This window comes from Musca autumnalis, unplaced genomic scaffold, assembly GCF_047663935.1.
Source record: "Musca autumnalis isolate F117 unplaced genomic scaffold, ASM4766393v1 scaffold_2, whole genome shotgun sequence".
NCBI classification, from domain to species: domain Eukaryota; kingdom Metazoa; phylum Arthropoda; class Insecta; order Diptera; family Muscidae; genus Musca; species Musca autumnalis.
In genome coordinates this window covers 58,466,348-58,484,987 of record NW_027411755.1, presented here as the reverse complement: position 1 = coordinate 58,484,987, position 18,640 = coordinate 58,466,348, and positions in this window count along the sequence as shown.

Below are 18,640 nucleotides of genomic sequence, written 5' to 3'. Positions count from 1 at the left end.
ATATCCGACTAATACTCCCTTGCTTAATGACAATATATTTGTCTATCAGTTAACTTTGATTTGTTGTTGAAATCGGACAGGAAATACTAAATAATTTACAAATTGGCTTTCCATCTCACTAATGCCAATTCGGTTATATAATGCCAATTTACATATAAATAGTTTCCCCTGGGTTAAATTTGTAATATTTTGCCTATAATGGTTATTGCTTTGTAATCTCAACTAAAGTTCATTTTATACAATAACTAAGAACTCATATAAAAATTCCTGATTTTACAAATTTATTTTTAAATTTTTATTCGAAGTTATTTTTTTCTTTCTTCTTTTATTTAATTTGTATTTTACTTGTTTGTTAATTCCGACATATATGACTTCTTATACTATGTGGCATTACCATTATAAGTCTTATCATAACCTTTACCGATTTGTTTATTGCATTTTTATACAAAAGGCACATTCACACGAACTAACGAACAAACAGTGGCAATAGCAGTGCCACAGTCATAGCCACAAATGTACTCTCTAACGAATGGCAAACGATATAACAATAAAAGAGGCAACATACCATAAAAATGGTAATTTGCAATGTTACTGACAATTTAATTTCGAAAAATAACTGACATTATCTTTGCCTAGCCAAAAAAAGAGGAGAAAAAATATACTATAGGAGGAAGAGCTAACGAAAACAAATACAAAAAACGACAAGGAAGTTCAGGAAAAAATTCACAAAGTACACATACAACTTCATACTAACGTATAGCAGAGGCATACAGAGTGGCATAGGGTTGTTGCCTTGCATTATTCCAATTATAATTGTCGGAAAATGATGAGTGCAGACAGAAAGGCCAGAACCTTGCTCCTTCCATTATATCATTATATACATATAAGATAGAGCCCAAGGATTCGTACCCTATTATCCAAAAACCTCAGTCATTCGAAATTAGTTGCTCCTTCTTTCTCATTTCTTTGTCGTAATCACTCTGTTTCCACAATAATTGAGATACCTTTTCGCTTTGGTATAGTCCCCATATAAAGGTACCTCCCGATTTGCGATATTTTGAGGATTTTAGCTTAAATTTTTTACCGAACAAGCTGTAATTTGACATTTGAGGTTCCCAGTAATCGCAAATTTTCGACACCATAAATTGTAAACATAGGTCTATGTTTTGGTATAGCTCCCCATATATCGGTACCTCCCGATTTTCGGTATTTTGAGGATTTCATCTAAAATTTTTAACCGAACTAGCTGTAATTTGATATGTGTGGTTCCCAGTGTTCACAAAACTTCTCCAACAAAAATTGTCAGCATAGGTCCATGTTTTTGTATAGAACACATATAACGGTACCTTCCGATTTTCGGTATTTTCAGGATTACAGGTACATTCTTTGAACCAAAGCCCTGTAATTTAACCTTTGAGATTCCTAGTGGTCACGAAACTTCTCCATGAAAAAAAATTTTCAACATAGTTCGTAATTTTTATGATTTTATCTACAATTTTTTACTGAACGCCCTGTAATTTAACCTTTGAGATACCCAGTGGTCCAAAAACTTTTCCACCACATGGAACTTAGTTACATTATTTGACGGAACTCCCTGCAATTTGACATTTGAGATTCCCAATGGTCACAAAACTTCACCACTAAAAATATAGCGGTACCTCCCGATTTTCGGTATTTTTCGGATTTTAGTTACATTTATTTGATCGAACTAGCTGTAATTTGAGAGTTAAGATTCCCAATGGTCACAAAATTTCTGCACCAAAAACTTCCCACATAGGTCTAGACTTTGATATAGGCCGCATATAAGGGTGCCACCAGATTAAAGATATTTGTAGGTGCAATTTTTTACCTAATTTAGGCATTTTTGGGGCTCGTAGTCATAACATATTTCCACCTACAATTGTACACCGAAAGGAAATCTAACAATTAGTTCAGAATATTTTAGGGTGGATGGTATAAAAAATTCGGCCCTGCCTAAATATAAGATTTTTTACTTGTTCTTATTCCAACAAACTAGTTAAATTAAAAACCTTGTTGATCCGTAATCCAAATCCGATTCATATAAAGTATGAATGATCGGAAATTGACCTTAGAACAATTTTCCGCAGTTCGTATTGAAGTAACGTTTAGGGAAATATATACAGTTGTGACGACGTGTTTTCACATTGAAGTCGGGTTTTATCACAATTTAAAAACAGATCGGAAATTGACCTTAGAACAATTTTCCGCAGTTCGTATTGAAGTAACGTTTAGGGAAATATATACAGTTGTGACGACGTGTTTTCACATTGAAGTCGGGTTTTATCACAATTTAAAAACAGCAGCGAAAGCCCGATGACGACGAGTTATGATGGTGGCAGCTTCAGGAAAGCAGCGGCCCGATGAGAATGATTTCTGTTGGCGGCTTTTATACAAATGATACCCGATGAATATAACGACGAATGGTCATGGTGACAGCTTTGACACAGTAGCGGCCCGATTATGACGCGCTATGATAGCGGCAGGTTTGGCACAACAGCTAACACGGTCAACGTGCTACAGCTCTCACTTGGCCATGAGGTCAGTCGGCGTCAAAGCAGCCTGAAGAATAGGGTATATTACTACAGAAGAATAGGGTGTATTGCTACAGCTCTCACTTTACCCTGCGGTCAGTCGGCGTCAACGCAGCCCGAACAATAGAGTGTATTGCTACAGCTCTCACTTGGCCCTACGGTCAGTTGGCGTCAACGCATCCCAAAGAATAGGGTGTATTGCTACAGCACTCTCTTGGCCCTGCGGTCAGTCGGCGTCAACGCAGCCCGATGAATAGAGTGTATTGCTACAACTCTCACTTGACCCTGCGGTCAGCCGGCGTCAACGTAGCCCAAAGAATGGAGTGCATTGCTACAGCTCCCAGTTGGCCCTGCGGTCAGTCGCCGTCAACGCAGCCCGAAGAATAGGGTGTATTGCTACAGCTTTCACTAGGCCCAAATGTCAGTCGGCGTCAACGCAGCCCGAAGAGTAGAGTGTATTACTACAGCCCTCATATGGCCCTGCGGTCAGTCGTCGACAACGAAGCCCGAAGAATAGGGTGTATTGCTACAGCTCTCACTTGACCCTGCGCCCGGTCCAGTCCCACAACGAACTAAGGCTTATTGTTCACCTTACTAAAGCGTGGTACACACGATCAGTTTTGACTCTCGATTTTTCGGAAATATCGATAAATATAATATGTTATTTTGTGGTTGTCTGATGACTGACAAAAATTTGTGGCCACACTGGCACTTTTTTAAAATTACAAGAAACCCGGCACAGATTATGAAAGAGGGCCGAAAAAATAAGACACGTGTATCGGCGTTTTGAAAGTTTACGTCGGGAAGTAACCTAAATAGGCGTGGCAAGTTCCGCCCATTTCTACAGGTTTTGAAATATTCGACATCAGGGGCCTAATTCTCGCATCCGTTATCGAGCGAGTTTTTGTTCGAAGAAAAATTCCGATCCGTAGATACTAATTGGATGACACGATACGAATGGAATTATTAAAAAAAATGATCGATTATTGTTAGAATTTAATCGATAACTGAACCGCCGAATCATATGTTTTCATATGTTTCGTACCTAAACGCCAGGATTCTGTCAGAAGTAAAATCACGTTTTAGGGTTAATGTTGTACTTTGTCTGAGTTTATTAAGTTTTGTCCCACAAAACTTCATTCTAGATAGAAGACGTCAAAGACAAAAATAATCTCCATCAAATTAATATAAGTCGCCGAATAAATGAAATATGTATTTGCAATATATATCAAAAAAATATATACATCATGTTTGCCAACAAAACACCCAAATATTTTTTTTTTTAAAAAAATTGTTTTGTTCTTTTTTCGAGTTGATGCATGAAAGTAACATAAAATTTAGTCCTAAAACAAAGCAGGAGTAGCCGCCATCATTAGAGTAGTTAGGACTATACCAAAACCATGGATCTTAGGACTCGTATGTCAGATATATATTCACTGGGCAATAGCTCAGACCAACCAAAGTTGTGCACCTTTTCTTCTTCCCAATCACACTTAACTCAACAGCCTTCAACAGACGACTGCCAAGAATGTGTTTTCAAGTTTCAAGTTTATATTTTAATCAAAATTCTAGACAAAGTTGTTTAATAACTTATTTTCTAACAATAATTCTTAAGTCTATAACTTAAATATCTACTTAGCATCAGTTCTTATTTTTCTAAGTTTATCTATATATTACTCTATAGGAGGCCGCAGTGTCGATGCAACCTTTCATTAATACTAAATTATAATTACTACAATACTTATAATGTAAACTAATGGTACATTACTTATCCTCCTAAAAAATATGAATAAAAAAGGAGACCCTAATGCCAAGAATGTGTGCAGACACCTCCTTTTATTGCAATGCGGCCGATCACTCCATCCGTTCACTGCTTCCCCACGGGCAATGTTTATCTGCATTTGCGTTGTCAGTTGTACCATGAACTGTCGCTTTAGTAGTATTATTATCGGCTAGGGGTGCTTTTTATGCATTATGTGTTGATGTTTACTATACTCGCTAGGTGGACTGGTTGACCGTTAAAATTTGAAATAGGGTTTATTTAAATTAATTCAATAATATAAAAGCAATATTAAAATGTATCAAAAACGAGTATCTTGACATTTGGTCGTTACACAGTTATATCCCACTCAATTTGAGTGGGAGATTATTCCCCAAGATTAGTTATTAATCTCTGTTCTCCCAAAGAAGTATTGATCCTTTGGAATAAATAGATGTTGTAGTTATTTTGGTCCTTTCTCATCTTCTAATTTTGGTAGAAAAACTATATCACAATGGCAATATTAGCCAAGTAGTGGCAATCCTACAACAAATAGCTAGACAAATAAACACCACAACATTACAAATTTCTGTGAGTCACAGATACAATTGCATTTACTAACAAATGCATACCCAGCAAACCAATCGTACCGATATCGTAACGAAATCGGAACGAAATTCGGACGATACGTCCAATTTCGGATCCGAAATCGTAAAGTTATCTTAACGAAAGTTGTATGAAGTGGTTGACATAATTTCGGAACGATTTCGTAACGAAATCTGATGAAAATCCTTGGGAAATTCGGAAAAACATTTTTTCTTCAGAATATTCTTACAGATTTCTGAACGATTTCGGAAATAATGCCGTATGCAAATCGGATGTACCTTCCGAAACTTCGTACAGATTTCTGAACGATTTAGCAACTAATGCCGTATGAAAATCGGATGTACCTTTCGAATCTTCGTACAGACTTCTGAACGATTTCGGAAATAATGCCGTATGAAAATCAGATGTCTTCCGAAACTTTGTACAGATTTCTGAACGATTTCGGAAATTATTTTGTACGAAAAACGAAAAATTTTAATTCAGATTTCAAAAATATTGTTGTATGAAAATCGGGGTGGGATATAAAGATGTTTAGAACTTGTATAACTTTATGAAAAAATAGCATTATTTTCCTACATATATATCCGAATCTTCGCTTAAAGTTCTATTAATGGCATGTTAGACAACCTGCAAAAATTTAAATGTTCAAATTTATAACTTTTTTAAAAAGTGTAAAACATTCCAATTTTTTGATAGTAAAGTGACAACAATTGATTTTGTATTTTATGAAATAAGTACATATGTATGTTTTTATTCAAAATGTTATAAAAAGAGGCTAAGAGTAAATTAGCAGCATATTAAGATAGCTTAGCAATTATAAGCAATATCGACTTTTTGGCACACAAGAACATAAATTACCTTATATATTTAAAAAACGAATGTATTTTTAATACATAAAGTAAAAAAAATATATATTAAGTATAGAAAAGACTATTAAGGAACTAACAAATATGTTGTTTGCAAATAAAATTAAATTGAAAATGTGAGTTCATTACACATATAACTATATTTGTAGGTATTATACATAATTTAATAATTAGGTTCCATCATCTCGTTGTCTTTTTAAACTTTTATTTAACTTGTCTTTGGTACTATGGAAAAACTTGCTTATATTCGTCTCAATCGAAAATGTTGTATTGGGAATATATTCTATTGCTACATCTGTTTATAAAAATAAAGAATGTTAATTTTATAATTATGCAATAAAAAGGGTGTCTCGTACCTGTGAGAATTTTTATAAAATTAAAATCTTTCACTGCAACATTATTATTCATATTTGGCCACGAAAATTTTGAAGCCAATTTGTCATCAATGAATATAAGTTTTAAATTTGTGTGTAAGAATTTTCGAACATCGGAATGACATTCTTTTTTAAATCTCCAGGCCTGTAATTTGCAAAATAAAATTTTATGATTATTTAACATACGTATGTAAGTAGTTTTCATACTTTAACGCGCTAAAATTGTCTAACGGCCCGTTGTTTAAAACTTCGGCACTAAGGTGTGACAATGAATTGCAATTGTAACTTATATACTCCTGTCCATATAGTTCTGTAATATCTAAAATGAATTCTTTCAATAAGAACTCTGCTTGGACATTGTATTGAAAACAAAGATTTTTGTCACATAATATTCGAATGGCAATATGTAATTTGCAAAAGTGTTCGTATCGATTATCATCCAAAATATTCCTAATACAGTTATGCCACTGTATAAAAGAAAAGATCGAAATTCCATCGATCAATCTCTTCAAGACTTCTTGGAATGCGATTAAAATCAGAACCAAATTGTTTCGATAACGAAATGTTGCGTTTCTGAAATTGTATTGATTTGGGCACTAGTTAGTGAAAAATTTTTTGAGTTTACCTTTGTCCATAATTTTAAAAACTGTTTTGTTACCCCAAGACAAACTACATGCATGTAATCTAAGGAAAATGGTTCTTGTATGTTGTGATGTTCCCTTTGGACTCTCTTTTGAAGGAGTCATTTGTACGCATTTCAGCATTGCATAAGGGGAATGTTATTTTTCTTAAAAAGTAATCGCCTTTTGCGTACATTTTGTACAACAATAATGGACAATCTGTACTATCACATATAAAATTTCCCACTTCCATTTCATATGTTCTCCCTCTAAATAAAAATCCTGAGTCTATTAGTAATTTAAGGTCTTGAACCAAATACTTAAGAAATTCATTTGGGTCTTGGGGCTTTGTCCATTTGTCTGCAATTTTATTAGAATCTACATATATATACACTCCCACCAAAAAAACTGCTGGATAATGTGAAACACTTAACATTATTGGCCAAAGACATTTCTTAGAACTTTTAAATAAAGGAAGCCCATCAATTCCAAAATTCAATCTCAGTTTAGTTGTTTCGCTCTCCAGGTTTGTTTGAAACAAAAAGTCTGTCAAGCAGTTTTCAAGACCATAGTGGTAATATGTTCGCTTGCCCATTTCAAAAATAGTTGTATTTCTCGGAGTTTCCCTTAGCGTACGAACGTCTAGACGCAATTTTTTGTCATAAAAATGAAGTCGACCAAGATGTTCATTCATTGCATTAACTGGATTTTGGTGTTTTATGGACCACGAATTTTAAAAAACCTTAAGATCCTCGGAACACATACTATTTCCTGTTTCGGCGTTTATTCCATCATCACTCAAGTGGGCATTATTGTTATCGTTATTGACAGACATTTGTTCATGGTTTATGCTATTCAAAGAACTATCATGTTCACTGTTTTCAATCAAAAAAAACATCATCTTGCACTCGGACTTCTTCATCGTTGATGCTATTTAAAAGAAATTCACGGCCTTCAACAGTTTCACGGGTATTGTTGTTACCCAACAGCGAATTTAATAACGTTTGGGCTTCTTTTTTTACAGATTTTCAGAAGCCTTGTCGCAACATATCTATATAAACTTGTTTATTTTACTTTTTGCAATAAGTTGTAAAGTTTTTCAATAATATTATATTTAATGGGCCATTTATATTATAACTTTTTGCAGGGTAAACCTTTTTTATGAGGATTTATTTGAAATATAAGCAATTAAAATGACATTTAAAAGCCAGTGAGTTTGTTAAATCCAGTTATATGTACACGGCCTATAAGTCACCTTATAGCAATTATTATTATTCACTTCACAAAAACTCATCCACGCCGTAAGAGATCAGTCAACAAACTAAATCGCAATGTCAAATGAAGTTACAATTTTTCTCTTCCCTCTCCTTTCTAAAACCACACTTTACCAACAAATAAATTCAACTCAACACAACAACATCAAAACGTTCGTTAAGTGCACGACACAAAACAGAAATGTGCAATCTCCTCTTTGCTTCAACGGGATTTCCTACCAACAACATTGTTTACCTAGAAATCATAGACAAACAAGAACAAAAACGGGTTTATAAAGAAAACATCGTAAAAACAAATGTAAAACAAAGCCCAAATAAGGTGTCAATATTTTTTCGATATTTTAAATACTAATGCTATTTGTATAAGATTTTTGGGCCAAAATTTTACCTAATTCAATGATTAAAATTGTAAAAAACAAAGCGAAAAAGAAGAGAAAAAATATCCGTGACGCTAAGGCACAAAACAAGCAAAGATAAAAATACGCAAGAAAAATAAGATGAAAACAAAATTGACTTTTAATGAAAAGAGTCGGGTGAAATCGAAAAAAAGATTCTTTCCAAATTGTTTAGACGTTTGCAAACCAATCGGTCAGAAATCGTAAAGTAAATCTGGTCAATAAATCTGACAGTGATCGTGGTATATTTTGTTAATATCAAAGTCTATTTGAATAATTCCTTTCCTAATGTCGTACCTAATAATAGGTACTTTAAATACTTATTATATTTCAATATTTTTTGCAAGACAAAAGCATATTTAATTTGCTATAAAATTGTACTAAAAGTACGTTGAGTACCAGCTTTGACTGATAGTAGCTCTGTCTGGTTACCCTAAAATTTGCAACAACTTGTGCCCCAATTGTTGCTGGAAGTCGTCTGTTAACACAAAAACCAGCAGAAGAGAGTTATTCGTGAAAGATTTTAACAGTTCTTTTGTCGCGAGATTGCAAATTCTTGCTGGTGAAAACTTCTTCCTGAAAACAATCAATCAGCTGATTTTAATTAGTTGGTGATTTATTGTTGGAAAACAAAGTTGCAAAATGGAAAATTCGTAAGTATGAATAAGTAATTATAAGGTTTATAATATAATTCCTTATTTTTTTAGATAAATCCCGGAAAAAAATCAATGTGCCCCTGGTGTCTCTATAGCCACTGGAACCAATTACCCTAAAATTTGCAACATCTTGTACCACAATTGTTGCAGGAAGTCGTCTGTTAACACAAAAAACTGCAAAAGAGAGCGATCCGAGAAAGATTTTTGACAGTTCTTTTGTCGCGAGACTGCAAATTCTTGCTGGTGAAAACTTCTTCCTGAAAACAACCAATCAGCTGATTCTAATTAGGTGGTGATTTATTGTTGGAAAACAAAGTTGCAAAGTAGAAAATTCGTAAGTATGAATAAGTAATTATAAAGTTTTATAATATAATTTCTTATATTTTTAGACAAATCCCGGAAGAAAATCAATGTGCCCCTGGTGTCTCTGGATCCACTGGAATCAATTTGATTAGGATATCAAACATGAATTTGGATATACAGAAAGGTAAATACATATCGCTCATTTACTCAAAGACTGGCATAACTCAAAAAATGCGTTTTCTGAGTTAGCAATTTCTATTTTTTCTATGACTTCTACTTTATCTTGTGTCAAATTTTCATGCTGATATCTCTAAAACTCATCGAGTTACAGCTCATTTACTACGGGTTTGGCATAATTCAACAAAAAAGTTTTTTGAGTGTATGAAGCGCTAAAACATCTCAAATCATGCTTGATCTTGCATAGAAATTTAGCACAGATATCTGGCTAGCAGTTTGCAAAATATGGCCAAAGTAGTTATTTTATTTTTTGTGTAATAATATTTTTAAGTTGGAAGGTCAAAATTCTATAGCCAACTTAAAACGCGTTTTTTCTCGAAACTAGATTTTTTGAGATGTGTCACTCTTTGAGTAAATGAGCGATATTTGCAAAATGACCTTGTTTTGTTTTTTAATAATAACTTTAAACTTAAAACATCATGCACCAAAACCCTCAGCCTTTAGGCTAACGAAGGTTAGACGACAATGTGCCTCAAATGTGTGGACGAAATATATTTCAAGAAATTTGATGTGGATTTAACCCAGTCTGTCCGTCCGTCTAACTGGTGCGCACGATAACTCTCATAAGGATTAACCTATTTGGTTCATATTTTGAGTATCGTAATATATTTTAAGGCTGAAGATAGGACGGAAGTTCAAAAGGTTTCAACTACCTCTATGCATAGATCATGTTCGTATGGGGATTATGTCGATTCACTCCTTTGGGTACCTCCCTCACAAAATTTGGTACAAGCACAGTTTAACATCTCGTCTGGGAACGTTTTGAAATTTTTTTGCAACAAGTTTTCTTTGCAGCCTTTGTTATGGCGGTGCAATTTTCCTGAGATAATGGCCCAAAAGCTCCAAAACCCTCTGTCTGCCGGCTAGTGCGTAAGACAACTTTCGAAGAGGTCAAAACGTTGCACATCGTACTGTTTCTTGCAGACTTGGATTACTTCCGACTATGAAATAAATATAGGACCACTCCTTTGTGTAGCTCCCACATAAAAGAGCATTATTGTCCTGAAGAGAGAAGATTGACGTCAAGCAGGAGAAAGATCTTCGATAATAGCCAAATCCCAGGAAAGAACCGTGGGTTTTCTCCGCAACGCATTGAAAGAGAAAGAAAAATGAAGAAACACGCTGTAGCCCCAAAAAGACAACAACAAAAATCGGTAGTTCCCATGTTGTTCATTTCAATATTAATCATCATTAATTTCATTTTGGGTAATTTCTGTTGACATAGGTAACATTATATGCACCCTATCAGATTGAAGAAGGAAGACTAGTAGCTGCCAAATTACTAGAACGATTAACAAAAAAGTTCCACAGCTTCCTAACAGTCGAATGGGATGGTTCAGTGGAGCAATGAAATAAACATAAATTTATTAGATAACGATTACGACAGGAGTGTAAATGACCCCAATAGAAAATAATGTCATAAAATGTGTAGAAACTGTGCATATGTGCCAACCTAATGGTCTGCGGCTGGTTTTCTTGAAATGCAGAACATCGGACCAAAACCCGCATCCCCATATGTCAAGGATTGGCTCCCAGGAAAATTGAATAAGGTTGCCTGGCTCGCCTGAGGAGTAATCGGACTAGAATCATATACAAAAGCTTTGCGGACGCTTAAATTACTTTTACTTAATTACTAATATTATATTATTCATGAATTAAAATCTATTCTAAAAACAATAGACTGTATTAATAATGTACAAAAATGGCCCTGTGGGCTAGGTTACTGGTTTTGTTCCAATAAATTAAAAAAACTGTTATTCAAAATGTGTACCCCGCTTTAACTAAATTTGTACGGAGTGGTTTACATAGTTTCGGAACGACATTGCTATATTCGAAGGGAAATTTACTTCCAACATTCGCTCCGAATTCGTAGCGAAATCTGAACGAAATGCCTTACGAAATATCGTTTAGAAATCGCTACGAAATCTGAACGATTTTCTTCCGAAATTGTTCAGAAGTGTCGGACATCAGACATTTGTTTTTGCTGGGTATACACATAAACACACACTGCAAAATACAATGTTCTCTACTCTCAATTCAATGCAACGAATTTTTGTTTGTTTGCTTTTTTCCAAAAAGAGATAAAGGTTGTAATGTAGACATCACAGTAGATTGTAGTTGTGACGCGCCATGCTCCTCTATGATTGCTGTATTCGAGTTACCAATGTTACTGCACCGTTTTGTGAATTTGCTTGTTGTACAAAATAGAGCAATTTTTGGCTTCCGGTTTCCGGCGTTAAGCAACAAGCTCTATAGAAAAGTTTTAGTTAATATAAGGCAAGGCTTATTCAGCAACAGCCGTGCAAAGAATTGAGAAGAGGTAATTTAAGTTTCAAATGACCAAAAGATAGTTTATAAGGATGGTGTTAAGTTCTCATAGCATATAGAAGGAAATCTATTGAAATGATAAATACATACGAATCTACTTTTCAATCTTAGAGCAGAAAATATAGCGGTTTTTACTCAAATAGGGACCTAAATAAAAAGAAAAAGAAAACAAAACCAAAAGCAAGTAAGACCGATGTTAAGTTCTGCCAGGCGGAACTTCTAATACCCTCCACCACGAACTCTATTGAAGTGAATATTAACAATTAGTAACTGCGAAACTCTTCCTCTACGTTAAGACTAATTGCTTGGAGGAGATTAATATCTTAACTAATGATGGTCTCTTTATACTGGTAATTATCTGTTAAATCCACTTCAGAAAGACGATATAGCAACACTCTTTAAAATAGCTCACATGGGACGTCGTCGTTGTTTTTTCTTTCTTCTGACTACACACAATAACAAACTACAGCAATCTCAGTTCGAAAATTTTACATAAACCTTTGAAATACATAAAATTGGGCAATGCAGGTCCATGGGCATTAGACTTAAACCTAGATATATTTATATGGATTCTGTTTTTGTTAGTAAGTTTTCTAACTGCTATGAAAACAAAATTCCAACTAACAACCAATTCGAAAGGAAAACGTGTCTATAATCTTCAAATAATCTTAAATCGGGTAGTACCTCTACATTGTGTCATAGCCAAACTTGAACGTATAATGTATGACTTTTTTTGTGATTGATGTTTTGTACCTTTGTCTAAAGCGACAAATTTCTGGTGGAAAGTTTTATTCACTCAACGAAGAATAAACACCAAATTTCAGCCATTTCGGTGGGATATTGAAGCCCTAACCTTCAAAATACCGAAAATTGGGAGGTACCGTTCTATGGAGGATATGTGATATCGTAGACATACACCGAAAAATTGCAAGTGGGAAGTTTTATACCCACAACCTACAAAATACCGAAATTCGGGAGGTACCGTTCTATGGGCCAATATGAAAGCGGGGACCTATACCAACAAATTTCAGCTGGAAACTTTAATATCCCCAAGGAAGACTAAATGCAAAATTTCAGCCATTTCGGTGGGATATTGAGGCAAAAATATTTAAAATACCGAAAATCGGTAGGTACCGTTCTATGGCGGCTATATGAAGTTCTAGACCGGTAAATTTCAGAAAGACAGTTTTATACCCCCATGGGACTAAATGCCAAATTTCAGGGATATTTACGTCGCAACTTTCAAAATACCGAAAATTGCGAGGTACCGTTCTATTGGAGTCATATTAAGACGTGAACCTATACCGAAAATTTCGGTTGGAAAGTTGTATACACCCAATGAAGCCTAAGTACCAAATCTCCTCCATTTCGGTGGGATAATGAGGCTAAAACCTCTAAAATACTGAAAATCGGGAGGTACCTTCTACGGGGGCGATAGCAAAACGTGGACCGATTTAGCCAATTTTCAATACCAAACATCCTAGGAGGAAACTTCTATACCAAACTATAAAGCTCTATCATTAAACTTACGAGCTGCATCTTGATTTCACAGACGGACATGGTTATATCGACTTAGAATTTTGTTATCAAGAATATATAAGTATGTATATATGTTTTAGGGTCTCCGACGAATATTTCGCTGGGTTACAAACGGAATGACAAATTTAATCATACCCTCGATATTATGGTGGAGGGTATAAACATATTAAGCGGCCACAAAGGCATGTTAATATATTGAGAACTCGATATGTGCGAGGTCATTATACCCTCACATTTTAGGCTAACGACGGTGCCTATCGTTAGATACAATCGATATGTGAAGTAAGGTTTTTGGACTCCAAGTATGTTTTTACGAAATCCGTTTCAGGCAATCCTTCGGGCTTAAAATTAACAACTAAAAAGCGTAAAGTTCGCCCGGGCCCTTTATGGCCGTTCCTTCTGGATAATTATTTGACCACTGTTGACCCCAAATTCCTAATGTTAGTTAATTCGCTCAGATAAAAATACCTGAAATTGGGCTGTATCTTTATATGGGGGCTATATCACAATGTGGGCTCTGTCCTAAATGCAAAGTTATAGCTAATTCGGTCTGAACATGTGCCCAAAAACGTCAATATATTGACGATATCTATGGTAACATGGGGCGCCTTCACCACTGGGGCGGCTACGCCAGCACCGATTTCATCGTGAACTATAAGTACTAGAAAAAATCCGTTAAAGGCAAAATTGTGAGTTTAATGAAGATCTATCATCTCCCAGAAGATCTATCATCTCCCAGTTGTGTCATAGGCATAATAGCGGACGCACGCGGTTTTGTGTTTTTTGGGTATTAGGAAAAATAATTATGGAAGGTGTGTTTTGCGATATCTTATTTACTTTTTGTGATATCAAAAACATATTTTATACTGTTAGAAGGTAACTACTGAAGAATATAAATCCCAGTAATTCGCATGAAAAAAAAAAAACAATTACAAATGTCAATATATTAATATTATGAAATATGTAAGGGGTGGGGCGCCTACGCCATGGTAGGGGTGTGATGGTTTAATTATTTATGCCACAGATACACCACACTATTATATGGAATTAAAAAAAAAAGTTTTGTTTTTTGTACCTAATTTCAAGGTTCCTAGTTCAATTAAGTATTAGAATCTGGTTCTTTTTGTGAATTTTAGAATCATTTTTGATTATTCAATAGAAAACATGTTCCTTTTTCGCATAATGTTGATATTTAAGGAAAAAGTATGGTAAATTACATTTTTAGAGTCCGTTGGAGAATGTCCCATATAGATGGCGTAGCTGCCACATGGGTGGGGAGGCTTCGCCACTTTTTAGACATTTTGTAAATTCTCAAAAATATTATTTTAAAAATAAAATTATTAACATTTATACATGAAAACTTATAAGATAAATATTATTATTTTTCAAATATTATTTTTGGTAAAAATATTATTTTTACCAAAAATAATATTTGACAAAACTTTAACGGGAACATTTTGAACAAAAACGTGGCGAAGGCGCCCCATGTTACCATATATCCGATAAACACTCCACGTCAGTAGAATAGAACACCTAAATTGTTGTTAATGTTAGCGTATTTATCCCAAAACGAATGAATCTACATTTTTAATCTTGTAGGGATTTAAAGCCTATGATGTTCCGTATCAATCACAGAAAGAATTATGTTTCTAACTTTTCGCCAAATGATTTTTTGATAATTTTTCCGATTGTACTATTAAAAATAGGCATTTATTTTCGGTCATCAGGATAGAACAGTCATTTTATTTTCGTGAATTGTGGAGATATTAACGCCGAATGAAATTTCAGTCGATAAAGCGGGGCTTTCTAGTTATTTTTCACCAATAAAACGATATAAATAATTCCGCGGACGCCGAAATAACAGCGTAAACGGGTTTAAATTGACAGATAATTAAAACATCGCGAAATATCAATAAGAGTCGCGCAGTTATGTCATATTTCTTCACAATAAGATAGAATATGACACAGACAACCTCGACGGATACAATCGAGTGCTTCGGATGCTGAAAAGATGGAACATTTTCAAAATAAGTATGAAAAACGTCAAAATTTCTTATAAAAACCTTGATGTTTTGTTCATAAAATGATTTTTCCGCGAACAAGTCTGCCGTTTAAAGGTTTGGACATATGCTCCACATTTAGAGGAAGATAATCTGATATGAAAACATCCGCTATTTTAATACACTCAGCCAAATGTTAGAAACAAAATTACTGTTCTATCCTGATGACCGAAAATAAATGCCTATTTTTCATAGTACTATCGGAAAAATGAGCAGAAAATCATTTCGCGAAAAGTTAGAAACATAATTTTTTCTGTGTTTGATACGGAACATCATAGGCTTTAAATCCCTACAAGATTTAAAACGTAGATTCATTCGCTTCGGGATAAATAAGCTAACATTAACAGAATTTTTGGTGTTCTATTCTACTGACGTGGAGTGTAGGTATATATCGGAAATCGGGGAGTAGCACAATTGTTTATAGATGAGTTTCTTGAGCCCTAGGAACTCTTAATGTCAACGTATAGATAATTCGGTCTGAAAATGTAGCAAAGAAGAAGTGTGTCTTATGTTCTGTAGAATTTTTTTTCGGGGACAAGATTCATTTTGCACAACCTCTTCAGTTCCTCGCAAAAGATTCAAAATTTTCGCATAACTCCAGTTTAATGACGGTTCGTGTATTATTTTGAAATATTTACCGAAAGTACACCTTGTGTCCCTGTTTACAGCGATATAATGTTTGTAAAGGGCAAGTCCATGCTTCTTGGCATTATGTTCAAAAAGCACTAGCGGATCCTACAGTGGCCATCTTACATGCCTCTTGAGCACAATAACAGTCAAATGTTCAAAGTTCACATTTTTAGAGTTATTTTAGGTTTTCACGATTTTGCTTGGAAACCGCAAGTCCTATCAAAATGGGATTAGAGAAAAATATTGTAGCTGTGAAAATTCTCTACAATATTGACCTTTATGATATTTTAGTATGTTTTACCATTTTTGAGATATAGAAGTTCATGTCACATTTTTAGGGTTTTTTGTTAGGTTTTCACGATTTGCTTGAAAACGGTGAGTCTTATCGAAATATGACTAGAATCTTATAGCTGTTACAATTCTCTACAAGATTGGTTTTCGTAATTTTTTCCTAGGTTGTACCATTTTCGAGACATATGTATAAGTTTATGTTGGGAAATTGCAGTCATGACATTGTTTTATAAGGAAACGATACAGTTAGTGAATTGCCCTCATTTGAGCTTCTATATCTAAAAATGGCATACTCTACGAAAATATCATAAAAGACAACCTTATAGAGAATTTTCACTGCTACAACATTTTCTTTACTTTCATTTGGATAGGGCTTGCGGTTCCCAAGCACAATCGAGAAAACCTAAAAACTATTAACGAGTTATTTAAACATGCTAACAAGACCACTAAAGAAGAGAAAGTGGAAAAACTGTATAAGCCAATCACGTATATACCTGGACTTTCGGAGAGACTTTGCAATTCAAACATCTACAATAAGGATACCTACCAATTAGCTCTAAAATCTAGAAATAACGTCAATAGCCTATTTAGTAGAACATAATCCAAAATAAACAATGACGATAAGTGCAATGTAGTATATAAGATAGGTTGTAACGGAGACGGAGCCAACATATGCCAAAAGGTATATGTTGGTACAACAAAGACTAAACTTAAGACTAGGCTATCAGGACACAAATCTGATCAGAAAACGGACAAACCACTTGAACAGAAGACGGCGCTTGCAGCACATTGCACTATGACTGGGCATAAACCAAATTTTAAAGACGTTAAAATATTGACACAAGAAAATAATTACAAGAGAAGGTTTACCTTAGAAATGTTAAATATAATAAATATTCCAAACGAAAAAAGAATGAATTTTAAGACTGATACGGACCATTGTGCACACATTTATAGAAACTTAGTTCATAAACATAAACGGACAAAAGCTTAGTTTAGCATAGACGGTGTAAGAAACCTGTTGCTTTTCTCAGTAAAGTAAGAATTTTTCGTGTTAGTACGATTTTCCATTTGTTAATATGTGTTATTTTTAGTATTTCCCTGAAGATGACTGCAGATTGCAGCCGAAATATTGGAAAATAAAGAAAATAATAAAATATACCAATTCTTTTATTGACCTAAAGCCGAAATAAACCAAACGAAGGATAAATTCAAAACAGGTCAACAATAACAACAACACAAAAAACCTAAAAACCCTAAAAATGTGAACTGTGATCGTGTTTTGTTTAAAAGGCGCTACGGCGATTTTTTTGTTTTTTTCGTGTTTTCTCCTCTATGAACATTGTAGTTTCAGAATCCGCAAAAACTTCCCAGGTGTGTGCTCCTTTCATTTAAAGTTGGTTCAAGAGCACCGTGACCATAGTAGAATTAGTAAAATATGCAAAAGAAAAACAAAAAACTGAAAAAGAATACAAGAAGGAAAAAGCATATAAATCAATAATTTATATACTTGGCTTTTCGGAAAGATTGAAGACGTCCAATATCTGCAATTACCAGTTAGCTCCAAAAATTTAGCAGCCTTAGCAGCACACTGCACTTTAACAGGGCATAGTCCAAAAGACTTAGACAAGGCGATTTACCTTAGAAATGCTGCTGGTGAACAATAAAATACCAAAAACTAAACATTTTTTAAAATATTTTGGTCTAATATGATCACTAAGCTGGTTTTAACTCAAAGGGAAAAAATCGATGACGGATTTTTTTAGGCAACACTCCCAAATGTGTATAGTTTTGTTCGATTTTATTTTTGACCGATTTTCGAAAACGGATGACCTCCATGAGGGTTAATATTTTTTAGAAAAATATTACCCACATTCTTGTCCGTAAAGTTGCCAATGATACTATATACATAAAAGGTAAGTATACTTGGGTATCTTAACTCGAATATTTCGAAAAATTTATATGGACGGAACTTGCCCCGCCTACTTGGTTTACTTCTCGATGTAAACTTAAACAAGTAAAAAGTCGTTAAGTTCGACCGGGCCGAACTTTTTATACCCTCTACCATAAAATAGTCTTAATTAAAATGGGAAGAATTACTTTCCTTTCACAATTTTAGGTGGAAACATTTTTCGAACATGGATACCCAA